Below are 26,110 nucleotides of genomic sequence, written 5' to 3' on the forward strand. Positions count from 1 at the left end.
ACTTCAGATTCCGGCCACCCATTAAGGGTGAATTTTCTTCCGTAAAGATATTAGTGGAATTCTTTACATCAAAAATTATTGCCAATCCTTTTTTTAGTTGGGCATAATTGTGTTCGCTTGTGTTTAATGGTTGCTCACCTTTTTCTGTGATTTGGGATAGTACAACTTCTAGTCCCACTGGTGAAGCATCCATGGCTCGTGTAACTCCTTTACTAGGGTCGTAGTGGATCAGCACCTTATTTGTTGATTTTAGTATTTTCTTTAGTTGATTGACTGTTTTTAGATTCTGTGTTCCAATGCCAGAGATGGTGAAAGAAAAGCATACAAGATGCTGAAGGTGTATTGGGCCAAGAGCAAAAATTAAAAAGCAGTTGTTGGAAGTATAGTGCAATACACTGACATGCTGGAGAAACTCAGCAGGGCACATAGCATCCATAGGAAGTAAAAGGTAACCAAAGTTTTGGGCCTTATCCCTTTGGGAATGTGGAAAAACATGGAGGAAGTATGGAGCTGATGTAGAGAAAGAAACTTAATTTTCCTTTCACACACGAGTTACATGGTTATAATATATTTTTTAAAATAATGAATTTTCTGAAAAAGCGGATGGTCGGAAGCAGGTTCTTGAAATCTAAGGTTGGTGATACCACAAATAAAAATAAAGAAATAATGGATGTTGAGTAATTATTTTGTGTCATTATTTATAAGGGAATAGATCCCAGACATTCCAAGGAAACAGGAATAGGGCTTTCCAAACAAATAATGGGGAAAAAAAATGCTGCCAAGAGAAATAAATGTCTATGATGTTAGCGGAAAGAAGGATGCAAACATTGTGGTTGCATTCACTATGATGTGTCAAAGTTTTCATGATTCGGGAATCATTCCTTCATTTTTGGCAAATTATGCATGTCATTCCATTATTGAAGCAAGTTGACAGTAGGAAACCAGGGAATTAGAGACGAGTTTGCCTAACATCTGTTATTGAGAAGTTGCTAGATTCTATAATTAGGGATTGAATTACTGAGCATCTTGAAAATTTTCAGCTGATCTGAGGGAGCCAGCAGGATTTCTGAAGGATGGACTATGCCTGATAAATGTGATAGATTTTAATTTGAAGAAATTACTAAAATAGTGGAGATGCTTTCCTGAAGACTTTCAGAAGACATTCTGTAAAATCTCATGGGAGCTGGTGCAGCAGCAAACATATAGTACAAGGCATTATTGAATGCTTTTAAACTATTATCTGAAGTCAAGGCTCACTGGTTTGTGGAAAATTGTCAACAGTAAGGATAATTAGCAGATATTTAAATTTACAGGATCTATTTAGGGTTTTGCTAAGATCTCTATTGGGGATTGAACTATATAATTATTGCTATGGTGTTAAAGAAGAGTAAGAGCTTTGCAGTTGCACTTGGGTATTGTGCAGTTCTGGTCACCACTTTAGGGGAAGAATGTGATTAAACTTGAAAGGGTATTTTTTTTTAAATCACAATATTGCCTGGATTAAATGGCTTGAGTTATCAGGAGAAATGGGATAGGCCTGGATCAAAGGAGAGTGACAGATGATATTTAGAGAGGCATAATTAGACCAACAAGATGCCTAAATCTAGAGGGTTTAAGGTGAAAAGAAAGAAATGTAATTGACATGGTCTCTTGAATGAGTTACCAGGGGAGGGAGAAACAGTAATTACTTTAAAGAATCATTTGAATGGATACTTGAACAAATTGGGCATCGAATGATATGGAATTAATGCAGGCAAATGGGATGGGTATAGATAGGCATCGTGGTCTTTGTGGATGCGATGGGCCTGGCCTGTTTCTATTTCATCCAACTCAGTGAATTCGTCCCACTATATTATTTATAAATGGCTTGGATATTGGGAGAGAAATTTAGGAGGCAGTGTTAAAACATAAGAGAAGGCTTTCTGGAGTAAAATTAGGGCATTTGTGCAAATATTAAAGGGTCAGAAACTTCAATTTTTTTTGCATTTGTCAATGTTAGGTAAATTGTAAACTTTAAATATGGAAGTGATAGTTTGTATTAACTAATTATGATACAGAATATGGGACAAATATGGTCATGACAGAGAAGACTTAAGACCATAGAGGGCACATGTTTGATCCTTTATTCCTGTAAGCCACAGCCATGCAAAATAATTGAATTCATGAGTTTTACTGTGCATAATAAATTCAGAATTTTTTTGAGATCATTTCTGCACTTAGTATCTTAGTCTGTCTGTTTTATTTACAGTCTTATTGACTTTCTATGACTAGGCTCTACAATTATCAGAGATTTAGTTTAGAAAAAATACCAAGAATTTAATGGGATTCATGTAGGATGAATGTAAATAAATGTTTGTCAGCATGTGGGCTGAAGACCTGTTTCTCTGCCCTGACTCAATGAATCAAATTCTGTGACGTGATGAATCTGAGTCTTAAGAATTTGAGAGAAATAGAAGAAATTTGGTGACAACATGAGAAATTTCCATCAGAGAAAGGAGTCACCTACAAAAAAAATTAACGCCAATGTTGTATGTCTATGCAGTTGATCCCAGAAGTCGGAAATCACAGAAAGCAGAGTACTTCATTTTGCCTAGCGCTTTCTACGGCCTCTGGATTACTAAACACTCATCTCAGCCAAAGAAGTTCTTTTGAAGTGAATTTGCTCTTGCAAAGTACCCATAGTGTGGCCCACTGGTGTCACTAGGGAATTGTGGACCGCATCGGGTGACATCAAAATGACTGTAAAGTTTTTGTGCAGTGTCTCAGCAGAAATTTATTATTTTTTTAATAAAAATATCCCTGTCGTTAGTTATAACAACAAAACACTTTTTTAAGCCCAGCTTACATTTATCAATATGCCTACAAGGCTAAAACTTGATGCTAATTTACTTTTTGAACCTTCTCTTGTGTTCTGGTCACAGCTCTCATTATTATCCAATGACAATGATGCTTCAAATCACATGGTTTGGTTTGCAAGTATGTGCTGTTGTTTTTGTTGCTGCTGGTGTTTATACGGTCACTGCTTTTGTCAATTTTTCTGGAGTTTTAGCGACAATATTGTTGTAATATTTGTGAACCAATATGAATAACTATTTTGAGAATCAAGTAGTAATAAAAGAAAGAAGGAGAAAAATCAAAAAATGGCTTCTGCTCAGTTACTAATAATGTAGTTCAATGTAGAAAGATTTCACAAAACAATTTTGTTAATATTCATATAATCTAAGAAATATTACATTTAAACAATTTATAACTGTGTTTATCACATTATTCTATATTCACAACTACAGTATATATTTTTTCAAATATTGCTATTTCATTTTTTCTACATTTAGGCTGTGCATATGATACTGTAATTTTAATTTTGCTAATTGTTTACTATTGCCATTACATTCAATGATATAAGAGAATTTCAATTTATGAGAACCATTAGTACAAAAAACATCTCTAAGGATCCCATGTGGTCTGGTACAGGAGGAGGTTCATGGTGTCTTTGTTAAATTTAAACTTGCCTAAAAATTGACCCAGGTTTTATTCATTTAGCTAATATGTATGTGTTCCTGCAACACTTGGATTTTATCCTCTCATCCTTATTGCCGTTTGTTGTCTCTTGCTGACTAATTTGGATCATGATACTCCTTCTGCCTTTACCTCAACTGCAATAAGTTTTTTTTTCTCATCCAAAATATTGTTCCACAAATGACTAAATTTGTCTGTTTTGGATGTTTGTTAAAGTGACTGCAGTTTTATTTTTTCCATGACTGACAGACCGTTTGGTAGACCTCCTGGCTCAAGTGTGCAGCAGAAGCTTTCTCCTCCTTGAAAACCCGCAGAGAACAGGGCTGCCCCTATTATTCTTATAAAGCAAAAATGATTGATTTTCCAACAGAAAAGTTTTTTTTTTCCCACAAAATACATTCTCCCTATGAATAGGCCTCTGGTTAATCCATTGGAAGCTACTCCCAGATCTTTCCTGGTCCTGTAGTCTATTCTGTGGGAACATCCAAATTTTGTTTGTTCTGACTGTAGTATTTCAATTGGAAACAAAACTGCCATGGAATATAAATTGGGATTAAAAAAATTTTTTTGAAGTGAAAATGCTGGAAACACTCAGCAGATGAGAAAGAATCTGAGGAAAGAGTAACAGTCCAATGATAGGTCTTCTAATTGTTTTTTGAGCTGTTATGTTAACTCTTGTTTCTCTTTACAAGGATGCTGAGTATTTGCAGCTTTTTCTGTTTGGATCCCAGATGTCCCAGTTTCTCTCATCTTTAAATATTAGGCTTTGGCAGCAATCGTTTTCACAGGGCGCAGAATATATTATTGAAATGCAGATGCCACAAATGTGACATCGGGAACTCTCTTGCTGCCATCATGTACTTAACTAGTTGTTTTAGTTCCACACCAGGTGTTTCTTCACACCTCATATGTTTTACCTGATGAAGCCAGTCATTGTTGGACTGCTATCATCTTTCAAATATGTGTATCAGGTTAGTGATCACTTGCCGTCAACAATTGAATGCTAATCATATTTATTTTTGAAAGCAATATTACATCCCTTTGACCGCAAACACATTTAAATTTATAGATATTTAGGAGAAGGTGGACATGTATTTCTTAAAAACAGAAAAGAATATTCATGCAGTAGATGAATTAATGTAGATGAACATGAAACCCATGAGAAAATAGAGTGCAACCTTTAAGCTTCTGATTTAGTTAGCCATTCCCAATATTAATATAAGAAATATATCTCTCTAGTTTGAAGAAAATGTAATTATTTTCTGGCAAGCTTGTAAAACACCATCTTAACTTTGAGTGTGGTCTGAAACTACTGGTTTATCATTTTACACTACTGTCAAGCATCTACTCTCACTTTTCAGATCTTTGCTTCTTCTATTATAGGTCAAAGAAAACTAGAGGAGCAGCATCCCTTGTTTCAATTAAAGATAATGAGATCTTTCAGACTGAATATTTAATTCAGCAATTTCAGATCAAATAGCTTTTGTTCTAGGCAGCAACACTTGCATTGGCGCTGTCTTTTGTGGTTTGCATTAGCCATGGACTTATCTAGTTTGGAGTTTTCTTCTTTCACTCCTTTTGCCTTGTACCATCATCTCCTTTTGTACTCTTCATAGACCTTCCCTTTTCTTCATTTCTCCCTTCCTTGTATCCAGTGCCTCTGTACTTGATTGAAACCTGTTAGGTCTCTGGATTTTCCCAGTTCTAATGGCATTAATTGTGTTTCTTTCTTCACTAATGGAATTTAACCTGCTATGTTTTCTTACATATTCTATTGTAATTTTATATTTGAAATTTTCATTGTATCTAACTTTTTTACAAACTTTGCTGTGCTGTTGGTGAACAATTAAATGCAGGAATTTATTGCATAATTTTCTCTATTCATGTTTGCAATATTTAAAATGAATATTCTAATAACACAGGAACCATTATATTCAAGATTGATTGTCTATTTGTGTTTCTAGGTACTGTATTTTAAAATTATTATTTATGCACAAATTGTTTTCTTGGACTTTTAACTCTGTTCAATTAAAAGTTAACAAAGTACTGGTACTTCAAGGATTTTTTTTTAAACAAGCATTTTTCCCATTCAGCACAAATTGTAAGTAGTTTTGTTTCATTTCAAGTTGAGTATCTTTACTTCTGGAATCTTCCTCTTAAGCAATCAGTTTTGTAATAAATGAGTTGCTGGAAGGCATTAGACTTTGCTTGAACAATACAAGTGTTTACAAATAGACTTTTCATTACACCATTAATTGAAATGAAAATTAAAACAAAACTCTTTTAATCTAACTTCTTAATTCCCTTGCTACTTTATTCAATGCCATCTTCAAATTGTATTCAAGAGCTGTCATCATATTTTTGTGATACAAATTGAGATTTCAATAGAAGTTGAATAGTTGACAGGATAAATGAGCTGAAAGAGTTAAATCTGTAATGATATTTTGTTTACTGAAAAATCTACCAGATTTTTATGCTAGACCAACTTTATCTATACAGCCACACAAATAATTATCTATGATAATTACCAGCCTGAAGATGAATCTCTAAATGTTTTTCTGATGATAGTTCTGGGGTTGGCAGGTGTTAAAAGTGCCTCCTAGGGACAAAGATTGAAGAGAGGATACTTCCCACTAATCCTTGAGGCAAGGATGTTTTGCATTGTATTCTGTCATGTGAAAAGGAGCCTTGTGTGGTGCCCTACTAATGAAATTTAATAGGCAAAGGTTATGTATCTTTATGAGAAAACAGAGAAGCTCAAGCATGATGAATGTACTGTGCAGGGTTCAATGGAGGGTGCTCATGGATAAAACCCATGTTTAAACAGTGTTCTGTACAACTGATGCACACTTGACAATTTAAAAGACTTGCTTCATATAAATATTCTTCTAGTCTTTCTTTATAAAATGAAACATACTATAGGCTCTGCCAGACCACAGTTCACGGGTTCTTCGCTGTATTTTATTTTTTCATAATTCACTGTTTTTGAAACTTGCAGTTTGGATACTGTCATATTTGTTATTTGAAGTTGAAAAGATGAAGCAGTATTATCTTCAGGATAAAGGAGCAGAAGTTTGAACTTGTAAAATTTGATCAGGGCTGGACATTTTTTTATGTGATATTAACTGTCGTATTGATATCATTCAAAATTTTCATGATTTCCTTACAACACAGATGAAGAAATTCAGAGGTAAGTGTGCATTTACATTATGGTAGTGGTGATTTCTCCCTCTTTAGAAAATGCTCTGAAATGTTATGTTGGTGGCAATGCAGTGGGTGGTAGGAGTCGGGGTGATGTTGAGTGTATTAGTGCTGGAACAAACTGTTTAAACCAGTGCTTTTACAAAAGATGCAGAAAATGGTTAAATCTGGAATTGCTGCTGTTTTTGTAGTAGAGCAATGATGATATGAGTTCATTTGCTGAAGTTCTACTGCTGAGTTGGGAGACATTTCAATAAATCAAATGGAGCTTGATGGATTCTCCAATTCATTCAAATGAATGCCTGGAAGAGTGAAGAAATCTTGCCATATTCCCTATTTGACAAAGGCTGTGTAAAGAGCCTGAATGGATGAATGGTTGATTAATTTTTGCCAGAATATTTACTGACAGCAAGAATTGTATTTTTGTTTTTATTCTATTGAATGGCAGTATTTTTGTGGTGTATATTTTCATAGATATATCTAGAGAAAGTTATTTAATCTGATATCAAGTTGTTTGGCTCAGAGCTGTTAAATGAAGCATTCATTAGCTGTACTTTTCCAAGAGTTGAATTATTTTTATTTGAAAGCCACAACAAATACAAAATGCAATGCAGTTGCATGTATGCTATTTCCCCATTATTTGAAATGCTTAAAGCTAAAGTCATGTTTTTAATGCTTTTCTGATGTAATCAATCAGATATGTTTATTTTAGGAATTTTACTTTTAAAATTATTTTTATTTGTTTTAAACAATATGTATTTTAAAATACAATGAAAATCAATTATGAAGTGTTAAACATGGCTGTTAAACAACTGGTACCTCAAGATAAGTATATAAAATGGAAAAATCATTGATTCAAACAAAAGAAAAAGAAAAGAAAGAAAAAAGAAGAAAATCACAATCTTTTCCCTTTCCACTATCTATGATGTTATATATACACTAAGCATTGAAATAAAGGCAAAGGGAGAAAAAAGGAATTAAAGAAAAGATATAGGTCAGACAGTCAAATTATGTTGAAAAATTATATAGTGGAAAAGTAAGTCATGATTTTCCCCCACAATGTCTGAAATTTTATTCCTGAATTATTAACTGAATATCAAACCTTTTCCATATTCTGGCATTGCCATTGACTGAGAATGGTCAGGACAGCATACTTCCATTTAAGCAAAATTGCTCGCCTCACCAAAAGAGATGCAAAGGAAAGAGTATGACTCGTAACTGAAGACAAGGGAACACCATTCTTTCCTGTTGTATCAATGAGAGCAACAAAAGGATTTGGTGCTAATTTTATATTCAGAATTAAAGATAGGGTGCGGAAGATCTTGGTCCAGTACTTTTCCAGACTAGGACGAGTCCAGAACTTATGAATTAAGGAAGCTTCTCCTCTCTTGCACATATCAAAACAAGAACTTGTATCAGGATAAAATTGAGACAATTTAGCCTTAGTCATGTGTGCTCTATGGACCACTTTGAATTGCAATAAACAATGACAAGCACATAGTGAAGAGCTATTAACCATTATATCATCCCAATTTTCATCTGATATGGGTCCTGTTCCCAGACATTTTTGATTTTAAGTCATGAGGTCTGTTTTAAATGTATTAACTTCTTGTAAATGATAAATATTAAACCTTTATGTAAGGGCTGAAAACTTTAAAAACTCATCAACAAAATTTATTTCAGACACTTGGAGATTGAAGAAAATGACGTATGTTAAAAGAGGTATACTCATTTTTAATAAACTCTGTCCGATCTTTAGAAATAATTAATGGTAATTTTAAGAAGTACTGTAAAATCCATGTTATGCAGAATTCAAGCAACTGGCAGCCTCAAGCAACCAGCAAAAAAAATTGCAGAAAATGAATAGGTAAAAAATATGTAAGTTTAAAATTGGCTCCCCTACTGGTCAATTCACCCATTATGCAACATGCAATCTCAAGCAACCAGAAAATTTACTTGTATGGCATTAATTAATCCCCATAGGTGCCAGATACTTGGGGGGGGGGGGTTTACTGCATATGGAAATTCCCATTTCATTCATTCATTAGTAGAAATATTGAGATTCATGTTCTTAATATTGAGCAACACTGAGACTACACCTGGATTGTGTACAGTGTCATGTTTCAATCCAGGTGCAGTCTGCCAGGATTGAAATATGATGCTCAAGTCCTCTTGTGCAAGGTTAATGTACCCATTTGCTTCTTGGATTGTTTATTATCTTCCCAATGATTTTGAATAATGGCTATTAGAAAAAAATTTAAAAAAAAATATACTCAGAGAGTGGTAGACGTGTGGAATGAGCTTCCGGGAGAAATAGTGGCGGCGGAGTCAATTGTATTATTTAAGAAAAGGTTGGACAGGAATATGGATGAGAAGAAGATGGAGGGTTATGGGCATTGTGCAGGGAGGTGGGACTAGAGAGGGGTGTTTGGTTCGGTGTGGACTAGAAGGGCCTAATGGCCTGTTTCCGTGCTGTAAATTGTTATGTTATTGAGACATTATTAGAAGAAAATGTATTGAAAGATTTTTTTAATGAGCACTTCATGAATGAATTGAAATCCCCACATCTTGCAGCGAGCACTTGGGTAATAATGCAATGATTTTGTTGATCTTCTGCTCTGGAAACTTGGCTCTTAACCGCATTTATTACATTCATCACCTATCCCTTAATTCTGGAGTAAAAGATAGCAGATACATTAACTTCTGTATTAATGATATTTCTATTAATGTAGAATCAGCTGGTAACTTTAAAAAAACAAATTTTTGATATACATGCCCTCTATCCCTGTTATAGTTTATGAAATATAACATAAACCACATTTTTTATATATTTGTTTTAAATATATTTATTTATCTATATATATGTATTTATATTTTATATATATATATATATCTGTATATATATTTATATATATATATGTGTGTATTATATATATATATATGTGTGTGTGTATATATATATATATATGTGTGTGTGTGTGTGTATATATATTATATTTATATATATATTTTATATATATATATATTTTATATATTTTTTTTAATATATGTATGTGTGTGTGTGTGTGTTTTTAAATTTAGACGTATGTGTGGATGGTCGTAAGTTTCATCGTAAGTTGGGGACTACCTACGTAGCTAAAAGACAAGATTTGCCTTTCCTTTCCAATGTGAGGCAGTCTCATGGGAAAGGATAGAAAAACCAATCAAAAAACTTTTTTCAGGAGCTGTTACAGACCAATTTCCTTTTTCCCTGATTCATCATTATATGATGTCAAGATGCCAGTTTGAAAAATTCCAGAGGAGTATCTAAATTCGGTATATCAAGGTAGCCAATCTCTTCACTACTAATAAAGTTCACTCCATGTATTTTCAAAGAGAGCTGATTTCAGAATAGGTAACATATCATAAGGTTTTATGAGGCCCACTAAAGTGTACTGATACTATTGAGTGTGCAGTGTATTAAACTTGTCAAAGTGGAATTCTAAAATTATTAATATCTAGGCTTCACATGGATTTTGTCCTTGTATCTTGAAATAGATTAAGGAATGCTCACCCATGTGTAAAAAAAACCTCAGTTTGTAGCTTTACAACATAGTGTGCTAAGTGCGGAATGAAAATATAAATTTATAAGGAGTTAAAATATATTTGAAAATGCCAAGAAAATGTTTTTTTAATCATAAAGTCAAATAGCTTACAAATCAGTAACACGAGTCAGGCATTCTCTAAAATTCACTTAAATCTCGTGCTACATGAGATTTTCAAATAGTTCTGAATTATTTAAAATTTGTAATTTCTACTGCTTTCTCTTTGGCTTCTGAAAAAGATGGCTGCAAACAATACTCCTGGGAGGAGTATTAACCAATGAGCAGAAATATTGAGCTGAGTATCATTCATTATCATGGAAAAATTCAGACTATGTTTTCATCTGTCATAATTTTCCCTACTTTTTACATTTCCTATCTACAATCTCACATTTTCTTTGAGCTCAGATTTCTACCATCTATAACTTTAAATTTATCTTTCATTGTCTTTAAGCATTAAATGACATGGATTTGAAAATGATTCTACCCTGTGTTGCTGCTTCATGATTCACTTCAAACTTTGATATTAATATTTCCAGCTGCTTATTTTCCTGTTAATGTCGAAAAGTGGGATTTTGCCTCCTTTTGGTGTATTAAATGTGATGCCCATGGCATTAATGCCCACTTGGCTCTCCAGAAATATTTGGAAAATAGGACAAAGATACATTAGAAGTGTTCTATTATGTACACAGGACCATATATCAAAATGGAACCAATCTAGTTCCCAACATGGGGATGGGGCAGGGTTCACAGCTACTGCATTGTTGCTATGTTGACTACTGAGATGGAAGTCAGCACTGGGAGGGATTCTCCTCATGTGAATTACAATAAAAGGTTGCCATTAAGGTCAGGGAAAACTGGGGGAAGGTAAGAAAATTATGTTTTCCAGTGATGGATTGGCCCAATTACCACTGTCCTATGAATGGTCCCCAGTCCCTGACAAGTTGAAGGCTGATGATTGGGCCAATGTTTGCATATGAAGCTGAGAATTATTTTTTTTTTAATCTGTTGTCATTAAAGGAACCCCACCATGGATTCATTCTCTATAATGCAAACTTATGCTGAAGCTGGGGGTTGATGTGCATGTTCAAGCCTTTTAATGATCTCATTTTTGAAATTGATATCTCCAAGACTTTCCATGAGTGAATTGAATAGATAGATTTCTCACAAAGTCTGCCACTTCTACTGGTAGTGTGAGAAATGCAATATACCTGGAAATAATTATTAGGATGATCTAGTCTTGTAAACCTTGTTTTTAGGTGGTTTTATGAATGTAGTTGTGTGTCTGGTTTTCATAGACAGTACAATACAATCTTTAGTACATGGCTCACTTTGATGGCTGTAACTTTTTTTTCCCTGATGTGTCTAGCAAATTGTTAATTTTGGCATTGTCTCTGACTGTGGTTCTGTCACTCTGGTTGCAATATTCCAGAAGTTGACTGGACTCGCATGTTACTGCAAGACATCAGAGTAGCAACAAAACTTGCTTTACTTTCTACCAAAATGGGCAATTGAGGCTTGACCTTTTGTCTGCTTCTTCTGCCCTTTGCTGTAGTTTGAGCTCTTGGAAATCTTGCTACCTCTCCATTTTCTTTATTGACACTTAGTGCAAATGTTGAGAATCAAGGAATGAAAAGCAGATGAAAAGTGAATAATAGAAAAACAAAATGTGAGTGTAATTGTGTTAACCTAGGTCACTGATCTGTAAGTAATTTTGATTAAAGGACATTGACCTGTTGTAAGAGCTGTTTCTTTGTTAATGGATGCAGTCTGAATTTTTTTGCATTTCATGCTTTCATTTTTAGGTTTCCATCATCTGCAGTATTTTCTTAAAAAAACCTATAGTTGAATGACTCAAAGTTCAAAGTTCTCTCTGAATTCCAAAAGATATTTAATTATTGATCCAAAATATTTCTTTTATGTTCCGGGTTTAATTGATTATTTTTCTAAAGAGTTTCCAATGAAAATAAGCATGCATACACATTGGATTTTTTTTGCCAGCTTGTAATAACTAATAGAAAAACTAGAACTGGGATGAGTCTTTGGGTTAAAAATTGGTGCACATCTTATAAGGCACGGTCCAAGATTTTGAATGCTGCTGAACTGTGCTATGATGCACTTAATGCTAATGGTGCAAAGAAAGACTCTGTTTGGGATTGGTTCTAGGAAGGGGTGACAGATGCTTGCCAGAGAGTGGTATTTTGTGGAACATGGAGGCGATTCATAGGTTTCTGGCATTTGATGGACAGAAGTTGGCCGATTCTGGTTACGGTCAGCAGATAATAAAGTGATGAAATCTTTTCATCAATTTACATCACTTTTTTTTCTTTTATAAGTATTATATACAATGGTCAAGAACAGAACACACAAAAATAAATATTGTTGCAAGACAAGAGTGAAGTCCACTTGTGTGCTATAATATGCAGTAATTGCCAATTAAATCATGCATTCTCTCTTCAGAATGCAAGAGTACAATGCAAATGAATCATAGATACTTGGGAACAGAGGCTCAGGAATGGAGAAATGAAGTAGAGATCTATTTAACAGAGGAATAACATGAAAATAAAGATAACTAATTAATGTAGAAAACAGAAATGAATGTTTGGGATAATTAAATGGAATTGAACATTATGCAATCATCGCCACTTCTGATTTTATAATGGAAGGTCAATGATGAAGGAACTGCAGATTGTTTGGCCTCACACCAGAGATGAAATGGAAAACTGAAGTTGAAAATAAATACCTGACCTTTTTGTTGGAGTCATTGCAGAGAGACATCATGGAGACAGGTATTTTAGGGGGTGGCATGGTTGGCGTAGCAGATAGCGCAAGACCTTTACATCATCAGTGATTTGGACTGGGGTTCAAATCTCGCGCTGACTGTAAGGAGTTTGTACATTCTCCCTGTGACTGTGTGGGTTTTCCCCCACCCTTCAAAAATGTACTGGGATTGTAGGTTAATTGGGTGTAAATTGGGCAGCGTGGGCTCGTGGGCCGAAATTACAGTGCTGTATGTCTAATTTTTTTTTTTATGGCCTGCTGAGTATATGACAAACATCCACTACCCATTTTACACTAATCCCTAATTTTAAGTTTGTGTATTTTGCTGAAAAGAGGGAGTAGCCCATCAAATGGAAGAAATGTGTAGAGAAGAGGAGATTGGAATGAAATTTGAAGATGATGTAGAACCCAGGAAATTAAGTGTAGCGTGGTTTAAAAAGTAACATGAAAGGAATACATGAGTGTTCTAAATAGTTGTGCTTTGTGACAACAAAATAAAGTAAGGCAAGATTATAACAGCAATTTTTTTTTAAAAAAAGGATTTTTACAATGAGTGCTACTCATTGTTGGAAATATTAAAAGGGACATGCTATTATTGAAAGGAAGATAGTTATACATTTTTTTCTCTGTAATATTACTCCCAGATTTTAATTTCCTGTTGGCTTTCTCACTGGCATTCATTTTTGAACTTGGACTTCAACATTGAAGAATTGTTTTTTATGGAGGTATAAATTACTTTAATTTGAACATTATTACAATGTTTCTTAATATAGAGTACAACTCTGCTTATCTGAAATGGTCGGACTAGGCCAATGTCAGATAAATTTTTTTTTTGGATAACTGGTAATTTTTTTTAAAACAGCCCAGTAGCAATAGCAAATCACTTGTAATGGTGTTTGAACAACAACAGACAACAAGGGAAAGGCCTTTTAAGCATTAAAATAATGTTTAATTCTCACCAAAAAATGCTGGCATTCGCCAATGATTGACCCCTCCCCACCGAGGTCCCCACTGTTGCCGGCAGCCCGATGTCCTGGTCAGTTCGGCTCAAAAAAAAATTCAGATCAATATTTTTTGGAAAAATGAGGATTTCGGAATATCAGATATATCAGAATATCAGATAATTGGAGTTGTACTGTAGTTACCTTCCCTTGCTTGAGGGCATTTGGGTCATTCATAGATTCTGTGGCATCCCTGAGGAAAGGGTAATACCACAGCTGAGGATTGAGGCCAAGGCATTTCCCTTTGGAAGAATTTGCTTGTTGGTTTTCATCATGTATCTTTATTTAAAGAAAAATGTTGGTTGCATGATTCCATTTGAGCCTATCAAAATATTATAATTCATATAGTTTATAAAATAATTTGCTTGAAACATTGGCAGCATTTGGATGTAAATTACAAATATAGTATATTAGTTTTAGGAAAGGAATATGAGCAATCTATTGCTTTTTTGACTAATATTTGCCAATTCTTCAAAGGGAGTTTAGATTAGAAACAGGTGAGCTAATTCAGAAGCAACAGTTAAAGTAAAACCTAATCATTATTTTCATCATTTTCCCACTTGTTTTTTGGGGTAGGTAGGAATGCGACAAGTCTTTTCACAGGCACCAGTGATGTATGTGCAAATAAAATGGTGTGTTTTTCCTACTGTGAGAGTCATGCAGATGGGGAGACATGTTGTTGTCACCCTGCTGAGAAAAATTAAGTGAGTCAAATTAAAGAGAAGTCTGGAAATATTGAATAACTAGTCTGTGTTCAAAACTGAAATCGAAAGGACAGAAATCAATGAAGGTTGAAGTTCATTAATATTTATAAAGGTTTGTTAAAATTCGCAATAGAAGATATTTCAAAGTTAAACTTTTACTTTTTGAGGCATAATGGGCTATCTTGAGAATTCGTTGCATTCAATTGCATAATACTCTTTTCCAGCAATATGCAAATACAAATTGATTTTATTTGGTATGAAGGAATGCACAACAATGAACATTTCTGGCTCATTTCACATTACAGGTATACCCCGTTTTATGAATATTCGCTTTTACGAAGAAACCTGTGTTTGCTTTTGAGAAAGGATTTGAATGGGTTTTCACTTTTATGAAAATAGCCTTCAATAGTAGGAAATGGGTCTTCCCTTTACGCCATTTCAGCTGATGAACGGTTTCATCGGAATGTTCTAGTTTTGTGATGGGAGTATGCCTGTCCGCAAAAATTTCAACTGTGCCACCCATGCAATCAAACCAGTGTCCAATTTCCAAGTTAACGGCCTGTGAGATGACATCATTCTCCAAGCAATGCTGCTTTTGGAACATTGCAGGGGAACTTAATCTTTGTTACCCTACCACCTTTAATTGCATCTGCCACCTGACTTGCCAGACAATTTGGGGTATATTTAAAAAAAACTTTGTCAAAACTAAACTATTGGTGAATTTGACAATGAATACCAAATTAATCAGGCCCATTTCCTGGCCATCTACAATGGACAATTTATATGTTTAAAGTACACATGATTGTGCATCTTGCTTATTGCCAACTGATTGCTATTCTTGTTTGCTAACGTGCACCTGTTGTTATTGACATTGAAGCTACAAAAAATTGACCGCCAAACAAACATATGCCAAATTCACTTGACGAAATTTGTAGCCTATGGAATTTTACGTGATTGGTCATGGCAATGGGATATTTTCAATCAAATTGCATGCCAATATGTTTATTGAAGCCATAGTGAGTAATCCTTCTGTTTTGTCTACTTGTGTGTAGTTGCAAAGAAAATCATGGTTTAATAGAATAATAAGCTTGCCTCAAATTTTAAAAAAAAGCGCTAATCTTTTTCTCTACAAGGAGGTCATAATGCATTTGAGAGTAAGTTCTGTAGATTGTTCAGGTGTCATGATCCCCAATTTTCATCATCCATGTGCCTTACAATGAAGTGACAATATCCACAACATGCTTCAGCAATCAGCAATGTCTTTTTTCAATAAATTGACTGAAAATAAGTAACTGTGGGAGGGGAATGAATGATCTGTTAGCTGGCATTAAATAAAATATCTGTTTTTTTAAGTGAAAGCTGAACCAGCCAGAATAGGGAAGAGGAAACAAAACTAGCTTTGCTGAGAGAGAAAAATATCATTAGATCCAGAATTCAAGCCCAAATATCTGAAAAAGCAAAATTCAATGTCTTGTCCTTTGATAACTGGACAGACTATTTTATAATATGGGGGAGAAAATTAAGTTCAAGTTATTATCATCCGATTGTACAAATGCAACTCGATGAAACAGCCTTCTCCGGTCTTTGGTGCAAAAACAGGCAAATATACATGCAGATATTGCACACACGTACCTACATATGTATTGTTAAATAAACGGTAGAGCATCAGAGGATTTGCACGAGTAGTTTATCGGTCGTTCAGCAGTCTCACTGCCCGTGATAAGAAGTTATTTCTTAGCCTAGTGATTCTGGCTCTGACTGTCCTGTATTTCTTTCCTGGTGGGAGGAGCTGGAAGATATTACGTGCAGGATGATAAGGGTTTTTGCAAGCCCTCTTCAGACAACAATCCAGGTCGATCATGCTTATTTTGGGGGGTGGGAAGGGGGGGGAAGACCCCAGTGATCCTCCCTGCCACTCTTATGATCCAGTGGATTGACCTTTCATTCAGTGCTCTACAGCAATCTTACCACCCTGTTATGTAGCCGGCCAGAACATTCTCCTGTAGAAAACTGATAGAATGGTGGCTGCTAGTCTTGTCTGCCCCTATCTTCTCAGAAAGTGCAGTTGCTGTTGCGCCTTCCTGACGAGTGAAGAAATATGTGCCTAGGATAGGTCACCCTTTAAGTGGTCCACTATGAACTTGGTGCTCTTTACTCACGAGTTAGTAATGTGGAGTGGAGGGTGGTCATCGCTGATCCTCCTGAGTCAATAATCATCTCCTTTGTCTTGTTCGCATCGAGTCTGAGGTCGTTAGCCTCGCACCTTTTCAAGAGATTGTACACCTCTGAGATGCCCCTCCTCAATGTTGCTGATGAGGCAAAATAATGTCATGTCATCTGCAAACTTGATGACTCTGCTAGTTGGAGCTGGATCCGGTGTTGCAGTCGCAGGGTCAGTGGCAGGTTGAGCACTCAGTCCTGAGATGCACCAGTGTTCAGTGTGATGGAGTTTGATGATCTGCTGCCAACCCAGACAGACTTTAGGAAGTCCAGAATCCAGTTGCAGAGAGTAGTGATGAGCCCCAGCAGAGATAGTGAAGAGCAGTTGAGGTAGGATGCTGAACACTGCAAAATATTTTTAAAGGGTAATATTAAAATTAATAATTTCAGATCAGATGAAATGCAATAAACTGGATTTTGTGGACCCCACCCCCACCACCTTGTGAATGAAAAATGATTTTGATAGCTCAAAATAAATCTAATTTTAATTTGAAAATTGATAAATTCATTGGTAATAATTTTCCAGTTGCTGATTGTATCTAAAACTTGATATTATGAAAACTTCTGCATTCTATTCTTTTTAAGCTAATAACTTGTTTCACAATGTGTTTAAATTACAATACCAATTTCTGATAACTTGGCGATAATAGGCGAGCCAAATCGAAGTGAAGGCTGGTAATATTTACAAGACAATAATATGAGGACATCGGGGAAATAAAGCAGAAGTTGGCCTGTTGATCTGCTCTGCCATTTGGAGAGAAAAGCACTGATCTTTGTATCGGCACCACTTTTCTAAAATATCTCCATATCCTACAGTTCTCTTAACATTCCAATATGAATCCAAATAAATTCAGTGACATTAAACCAGTCCGCATTCTACTTCACAATTTTAAATAACATAATCTAGATTATTTCATTTCTTTAGGAATAAATTACATTATTTGTGTCACCTTGCAGCAATTCTCAGATAATCCATAGTCATAGAATCATTGAACTCTACATCACAGAAATGGTCCTTTGGCCCAACTCATTCATGCCAATTGTGTTGCCAATATACACTAATCCTGTTGCCTGCACTTGGTTCATATCCCTCTATTCCTTTCCTATGTAATTACCTGTCCAAATGTATTTTAAGCATTGTAATTGTTTAACCTCTACCATCTGGCAACTTCCATATAATCATCACCCTTCATGGGAAAAACTTGTCCCTCATCCATCTCCATTCTGAGACTGATTTTTTGGCTCCATTCCCAGCTGCTTCACTTGGGATTGTTCCATTAGTGATCCTTTCAATGGTGGAAGGAATCCACATTGGATTGCACTTATTGGCTGCTGCTCCAAGCAGTCTGAGCTGAGGTTCATCAGAACCCAAAGAAATGAGCTCCTCTGTGCATTTGTATGCCAGTGTAGATGCAAGCTGTCCAGGTAAGTCAAGGGGTAAAATCCTTTTATTCAATACCTAGTTGAATTGTGGATGAAATTCTAACAATGTTAACTTGAAGCACAATTCCTCAGAAGGGGAGAGGAACGAGTTGATTGATTTAATTTCAATTGAAAAAAGTTTTGAAATGTGAACTTGGTGTTCTCATCAGTTTTGTGCAGTCAATTTGATTGGTTCGGGCTATCATGGGCAAGCACTTGCCAAAGTTCTTGAAATGTCACAAGATTTTTTTGAAAATAATCAAATGCACCAACTGTAGAATTGGTGAAATTTGTAAAAGTCAGGGAATTGTCAACAAAGCAAATACAATTTGTCAATTTTGTACAATCGATGAAGACCTTGAGAAAAAATAGAGAATGAGGGTCAAGAACTCTTCATCAGAAATCTAATGAAGGATGCCTTTTTTTCTCCCAGTAATGCTGTTCAACCTGCTGAGTTCATCCAGCAGATTGGGTTGCTTCAGATTCCAGCAACTGCTGTTCATCTCTAGTTGACTTTCAGCATTGACTTTTGATCATCCTAATGTGAAGGGGCATGCACTCAGTCCCTTTTGACATCATGTTCCTTTCATGATCATCTTGTACTGTACAAGTTCAACCCCCTGTCATGCATTTCCAAAATCAGGAAATGAGCTGAACAGCATTGAAAGGTTCCTATCAATAATATACTTGATAGATAGCTTTGAATTTTTACCTATATTTGTAAATCTGTCCTTTTCCTTTCTCCTAATTTTAGTGCAAAGCCTTCCTTGACTGGTGGCCAAAGGTACAATTGTTCGGCTCTTAATCTCTGGAATATTTTATCTAAAGCACAACAATTATCTGTCTGTCTTTGGCTTAAAGTGCATCTTAAAACAACTTATTGACCCCATTTTTTGTTTGGAACATAGAAAACTACAGCATAGTACAGGCCTTTTTGACCCTCTATTGTGCTGACCTATATACCTTTTTTTAAAAAAAGTACTAAACCTACCCTACACTGTAACCCTCTATTTTCTTTCATCCATGTGCCTGAGTCTCTCAAATTCCCATATTGTTTCAGCCCCCACCGCTATTCCTGGCAAGGCATTCCAGGCACACAGAATTCTGTGGTTTTTTAAAAAATCATCTTACCCCCTGATGTCTCCCCTAAACTTCTCTCCCTTCATTTTGTGCATATGTCCTCTGGTGTTTGCTGATCCTGCCCTGGGAAACCGGTGCTGGCTGTGCACCCATCTCTGCCTCTCAAGTCTCCTCTTATCCTTCTACTCTTCTAAGAGAAAAGTCGCAGTTCTACAAACCTTGCCTCACAAGACTTGTCTTCCATTCCAAGGTACATCTCCATATCTTCCACATCCTTCCTATAATGAGGTGACCAAAAATGAACACAATACTTTTAAATGTGGTCTTACCAGACATTTGTAGAAATGCAACATGACCTCTACTCCTGAATTCGGTTCCTCGATTAATGAAGCCCAGCATCCCATCGGCCTTCTTAACAATCCTCTCAACCTGTGCAGCGACCTTGAGGGATGTATGGATTTGAAGCCCAATGTCCTTCTGTTTATCCACACTCTTAAGTAACTGACCATTAATCGTGTACTCAGCCTTCTGGTTTGTCCTTCCAAAATGCATCACCTCACACTTACCTGGATTGAACTCCATCTGCCAATTTTCTGCCCAAATCTGCTTCCTGTCTATATCCTCTTGTAACCTTCGCCAATCTTCAGCTCCATTCACAACTCCTCCAACCTTCGTGTCATCCTCAAACTTTCTGACACATCCTTCCACCTCTTCATCCAGGTCATTTATAAATATCACAAAGAGCAGGGGTCTCTGAATGGACTTCCATGTGAATACTTTCCTTCTACTACTACTCTCTGCTTTCTTTCTCCAAACCAATGTTTTTATCCACATAGCCAAGGTTCCACTGATCCCATGCCTCATGTCTTTTGTAAGGTAAAACATCATGAGATGGGAATGTGTAGGGAGTTACCCTGTACAGGGCAGTAACAAGAAGGGGAGGTGTCCTTGTACTCCTGTTAGGTAAAACATCATGAGATGGGACCGGAGAAGGAGTCACCCAGTACTAAGGAGTAACAGAATGCATCCTTGTACTTACAAGATAAGAGAGACATTGATGGATTGAGAGGCAGGAAGCTAGCAGGGAAAGGATAGCAACAGTTTTAGTCATTGGACAAGTAATGATATGATGATGTTCTAAGCATGTATCCAAGGGTATAAAAAATCACCATTTTGCTGATAACGGCAGAATGCATTCTCCGACTAACTTTGTTAGTCGCAAGTGTTACAATCCGGTAATAAAGAACAAAGAACCCTGATTTCGACTCAGCCTGGTGTTTGTCTCACTCATTCATGAACAAAGCAGACCTAACACTTTCTAGATGAGTCTCTTGTGGGGAACCTCGTCAAATGCCTTGCTAAAATCTATGTAGACCACATCAATTTCTTTTGTTACCTCCTCCAAAACCTCAGACTTGTGAAGCAAGAACCTTTCTTCACAAAGCCATGCTGACTATCCTTGAGCAGACTTTACTTCTCCAAATTCTCATAGATCCTATATTTTAAGAATTCTCTCCAATAGTTTGCAACCCATTGATGTAAGACTCACCAGACTATAATTCCCAGGATTCTCCCTATTATTTTTATTTAAAAGAAGGGGACTACATTTGCCATTCTCCAGTCTTTCAGCACTTTCCCTGCAGCCAAAGAGGATCAAAGATCATAGCTACTCCCCCAGCTATCTCTTCTCTCACTTCCCACAACAATCTGGGGTATATCGCATCTGGCCCTGGGGGCTTATGAATCTTGATGTTTTTAGGATCCAACACTTACTTTTCCTTAATCTCCACATTGTCCAGCACACATGTCTGTTCTATTTCAACATCACTCTGATCAAGGTCCTGCTCTCTTGTGAATACTTAAACAAAGTAGTCATTTAGGACCTCTGCCTCTGCCTCCAGGCACATGTTGCCTTCTTTATCCTTTAGTGGCCCCTCCTTCATTCTCATCATCCTTCTGTTCTTCACATATGAATAAAATGCTTTGGAGTTCTCCTTTGTGCTCTCCTAAGTCCTTTCTTAAACTCCTTCCTAGCTAACATATATTTCTTATGAACCCTTCCTGTTTCCTGTTTCCTGCTTCCTATATCTAACATATGCTTCCTTCTTCCTCTTGATAGGGGATAAACCTGTCTGGAACCTGGCACAAGTGGTCCCTAAACTTTCTCCACATCACTTCTGTGCTTTCACCCTTATACATCTGTATCCAATTTACTCTCGCTAGTTCCTGCCTCATCCCTTCATAATTAGCCTTTCCCCAGATAACACTTCCCCGTTTTGTCTATTTTTAACCTTTTTCTTAGCTATGTTGAAGCTAGAGGAGTTTTGGTCACTCTCACCAAAATGTTCCCCCTCCAAAGGTCCACCACCTGACCAGGTTCATTACCAGAACTAGATCCAGTGTGGCCTCTCCTCTCATCGGCTGGTCCACATACTGTGTTAGGAATCCTTCCTGAACATACCTGACAAATTCAGCCCCATCTAGCCCTCTTGCAGTCAGTAGTTGCCAGTCAATATTAGTAAAGTTGAAGTCACCCATAACTACAACCCCGTATTTCCCATGCCTTCCAAAATCTGCTTGCTTATCTGCTCCTTGGTGTCCTGTGGGCTATTTGAGGGCCTATAAACTAGTCCCAGCACAGTGATAGCTCCCTTCCTATTTCAGACTTCCACCCATACTGACTCAGTGGACACTCCCTCTGTAGCATCCTCCCTTTCTATGGTCATGATACTATCCCAGTGATGCTACATTCCCCCCCCCCCCCCACCATCATTTCTACTTCCCATCCTATTCCTTTTATAATGATTACAAGCTCCTGTTTCACTTTAAGGGTTAAAACATGCTGCAAATCATTCACAACTCACAAAGAGACACCATTAAGTGATAACTATAAACAAAATTAATGGCCTGAAAGAAGACAAAAGAACAATGGCTATTTATTAACGAAAACTGATGGGACACATAGAGAACATTTGATCATCAGTCAAGTGTTTGGGACACTTAAAGAAAAAGGTTTCATTATTGATCAGCGAGTCATCTGATAAAACACAGAGGTAGAATGGCTCTGTGAAATGGACAATTCTGATGATTCTCCTTTATGGAGAAATTATTTTTGAAACACCAAGACCATTGTAATGGTAATTTTAATTTGACTCAAATCTGGGTAAAGGAAGCAGGATCATTCCTGCATTTTGATTGTTACCATTTTGATGGTCATTTCATCTGACCTGTGCCTGGGTTTTAGAAACATCATGGAAGTCACATGTTTTGTTTCTTCTACTCAAGAAAGAGGGGGGTTGTGACAACCATTCATATGAAAGGACATTTCTCTGGAAGCAACTTGATAAGGACTTGTGAATTTTCAGAAGTCTGATCACTCAGTGCATCAGTTTAAAAGTTTGAGTTTCAACACAGGATTTCAAAGACTGAACTTTGGGAATTAATTTCCAGAATTGTACACACACAAATACACGCACGTACACATGCACTGATCTATGCTCTAAATTCACCCCCCTTACTCCTAGCGTTGAAATGAATACCTTTCAAACCTTCTATCTGGGTATGTTTATGTTTTGTACTCTGCCTGTCCTTCCTCACTAACTCAGCACCATGATTTTGTTCTTCAACCCTGATCTCTGCATTCACATTCTTATTCCCACCCCGCCCCTCCCCCCCCCCCCCCCCCCCCCACAAGCTAGTTTAAAGCCTCCCCAACTGCTCTAGAGAACCTGCCTGCATTTCAGGTGCAGCCTTTTCTTTTTGTACAGGTCAGACCTTCCCCAGAAGAGATCCCAATGATCCAGAAATCTGAACCCCTTACCCCTGCACCAACTCTCTGCCACACATTCATCTGCCACACACACTGACTGGCACATGCAGCATTCTTGACATTACCACACTTGAGGTCCTGCTTTTTAACTTTTTGAAATCTCTATATTCCTTTTCAGGAACTCATCCCTACTTTTATCTATGTCATTGGTCCCCATGTGGACCACGACATCTGGCTGCATGTCCTCTCCTTCCAGAATGCAATTAACTGGATTAGAGACATCCCTGGCACCTGGGAGCCTCTATCTCATTCACCAAACCTCCTATCTGCTCTCCAAACCAATGAGTCCCCAATTACCATCACTCTCCTCTTCCCCCCCCCGCCTTCCCTTCTGAGCTGAGGATCCAGCCTCTTTGCCAGAAATGTGACCACCACTACTAGTCCCTGGTAAATCACCACCACCACCCCCCCCCCACCACTGCCACAATAGTATCCAAAACAGTATAAATGTTGTTGAGGGAATATCCACAAGGGTGCTCTGCACTGTCTGCCTTTTCTCCTTCCCTCTCCAAACAGTCACCCAGTTACCTGCCTCCTGACTTTTTGGGGGTTACTGTCTCCCGGAAGCTCCTCTCTATACTGCCTCTGCCTCCTGTGAATGATTCGGAATCATTCCAGTTCCTTAATACAGTCTCCCAGGAGCTGCAGCTGGATCTGTCACTTGCAGGGACAATTGTGCTGTCCCAGATTTCCCACATCCTGCAAATGGAGCATTACACTGCCCTAGCTGTTGCCTCCATTAATTCTTCCTAATTAAATTCAAAGATCTTACCTTTTTGGAATCAAGCTCATCCTCAACCTCTGGACACCAAAGCCTCTAAGTCCCACTCCTACACTGGACCGCTCACTCGCTGGCTGATCCACTTGAGCTACCTTTTTTTTTTATTTGTCACTACTCTTTATCTTAATTACTCCTCCCAGAAATCACTTTTCACTTAACTTGCTTTTTAAAGGCACTCACCTTTGTCTGAATTCCTATCATTTCCTGTGTCTCAGAGATGCAAGGCAGGTGAGAGGGGAGGAGAAGAGAAGACTGATTATGGTGTGATATGATAAAGCTTCACTCTTTATATATCTATAATAAGCTCATGGATGCCAATAAACTTTTTTCTGGCAATGAATGTGAACAGGCAGAGTCAGTTGCCTCATCGCATGGTGGGATAAGTTCGACAGGAAGGAGATTGTGAAAATTAGCCATCAGTGTGAATCCTAGGAGGGACGGAAATTAAGTAACAAGTATTATTTTCACAATTTGGTTATACAATTTTAAATATTGCTAATGTAAAGAGTGTTTAAACATTGCAACTATACATCTACACTTTACAGAATACTTGGTACTTGGGGAATTATTTCTTTATTATGGCTTTTGAAACATATATTTGCTAGTCATATTGGAAACCTATTCTCTTTTTAAAAAAAACTAACTGTAGATTAATTTGTATTTGCAACAAATGGCACACAGGCTGCTGCTCTGCGTGTGTTCACTAATTTTCAGCCTATTATACAGCAATTCAAACACATTATAACTTGATGCAGAACTGAACCTCTCAAGAAATCTGCAGATTAATACACTGTATAGCACAAATGAAGATATGTTCACTCGACATTTACATTTTTTCTTGCTTTCTTTCACACACACAGCTTGTGCAGGACTAATTATCTAAGTAGTTTATTAACCCTCATCACCTGATTATTGTCGGGTATTTATAGTAAATGAGTTGTCAGCAGAAAGGCTTCATTAGACACATTAGGATGTCGTCTTCTGAAAAATGATTCCTGCTTCAAACTGACAGTTCCTTCATGTCAGAGTGATGAAGCTGCACCACCAAATACCATATTGTGCACTCCATGAGTAAAGTGCCTGTAACAAAACAAGTCAGTTTGTTCTCAATTTTGCCAGGTTAATATTGACATAATTTACTTAAAATGATAAGAATGGCACCAAATAGACAGTTTTATGGTTACTTGAAATAAATTTTTGATATCAGATTATTGCCATCACTTTGCAAATTAGAGAAACATTGGGGGTGAAATGTTTTTTTTTGTCAGTAATGGAAGTGAAGCAGTGGCTCCTTTTGTACCTCTCTTCATCTCTAGGACAATTATGGAAAAGAATGCCATCAATTCTCTAAATTACTTTGCAGATTTAACATCTCTTGATCTGTGTGTTGCTGAAGACCAAATTCATCTTCTTGGCTTATAGTGTTGGAATAAATTTTTGTCCAATCATCTTGAACTGTTTCTGGCAAGTCTGTATATTTGCATGTCATCATCTCTCTTGTTGTCTTGTTCTTCTGTCGTCCTACTCCTCTCCGGTTGCAATACTCCTGGGGAGGTGGGAAGAGATTGGTGGTGCTTTTGGTCTGAGGTAAGGGTCTTATAACCCTGACTGTACACAGAATTCTGGTTGATCACCATTTTAATGGATAAATGAGAATTGAAAAATTCTCTGTTTACAAGCAGCTCACAGGATCTTGAATGAACTACTCGCTTTTATTTTTTTATTAAATTTTTAGACATTCAGCTTCCCAATTAACCTACACCCCTGGCATGTTTCGAATGGTGGGAGGAAACTGAAGCCCAAGGGGAAAACCCATGCAGACACAGGGAGAATATACAAACTCTTTACAGACAGCGTAGGATTTGAACCCTAGACCCAATTGCTGGAGCTGTAAAGGTGTTGCGCTAATTGCTATGCCAACCTTGCTGCCTACCGTTGTGTTATCCAAAAGATTATCATAATTTTTGCTTGAAGATTTTCTTCTTGTGTTTCTT

At 36.8% G+C, this 26,110-nt stretch overlaps 1 protein-coding gene and 1 long non-coding RNA gene across 2 annotated transcripts in view; one reads left to right on the plus strand and one right to left on the minus strand.

Annotated features, from left to right (window-relative positions):
- Nucleotides 1-26,110, plus strand: part of LOC138738688 (exopolyphosphatase PRUNE1-like) — a 202,997-nt gene that overhangs the window by 160,699 nt on the left and 16,188 nt on the right. The window lies entirely within an intron of this gene.
- On the minus strand, nucleotides 14,491-24,434 carry LOC138738666 (uncharacterized). Its single transcript, XR_011341671.1, has 3 exons — nucleotides 24,297-24,434; nucleotides 19,725-19,784; nucleotides 14,491-17,349 (listed from the first exon to the last, which is right to left on the minus strand). It is a non-coding gene; the product is annotated as an uncharacterized lncRNA (long non-coding RNA).

This window comes from Narcine bancroftii, chromosome 1, assembly GCF_036971445.1.
Source record: "Narcine bancroftii isolate sNarBan1 chromosome 1, sNarBan1.hap1, whole genome shotgun sequence".
NCBI classification, from domain to species: domain Eukaryota; kingdom Metazoa; phylum Chordata; class Chondrichthyes; order Torpediniformes; family Narcinidae; genus Narcine; species Narcine bancroftii.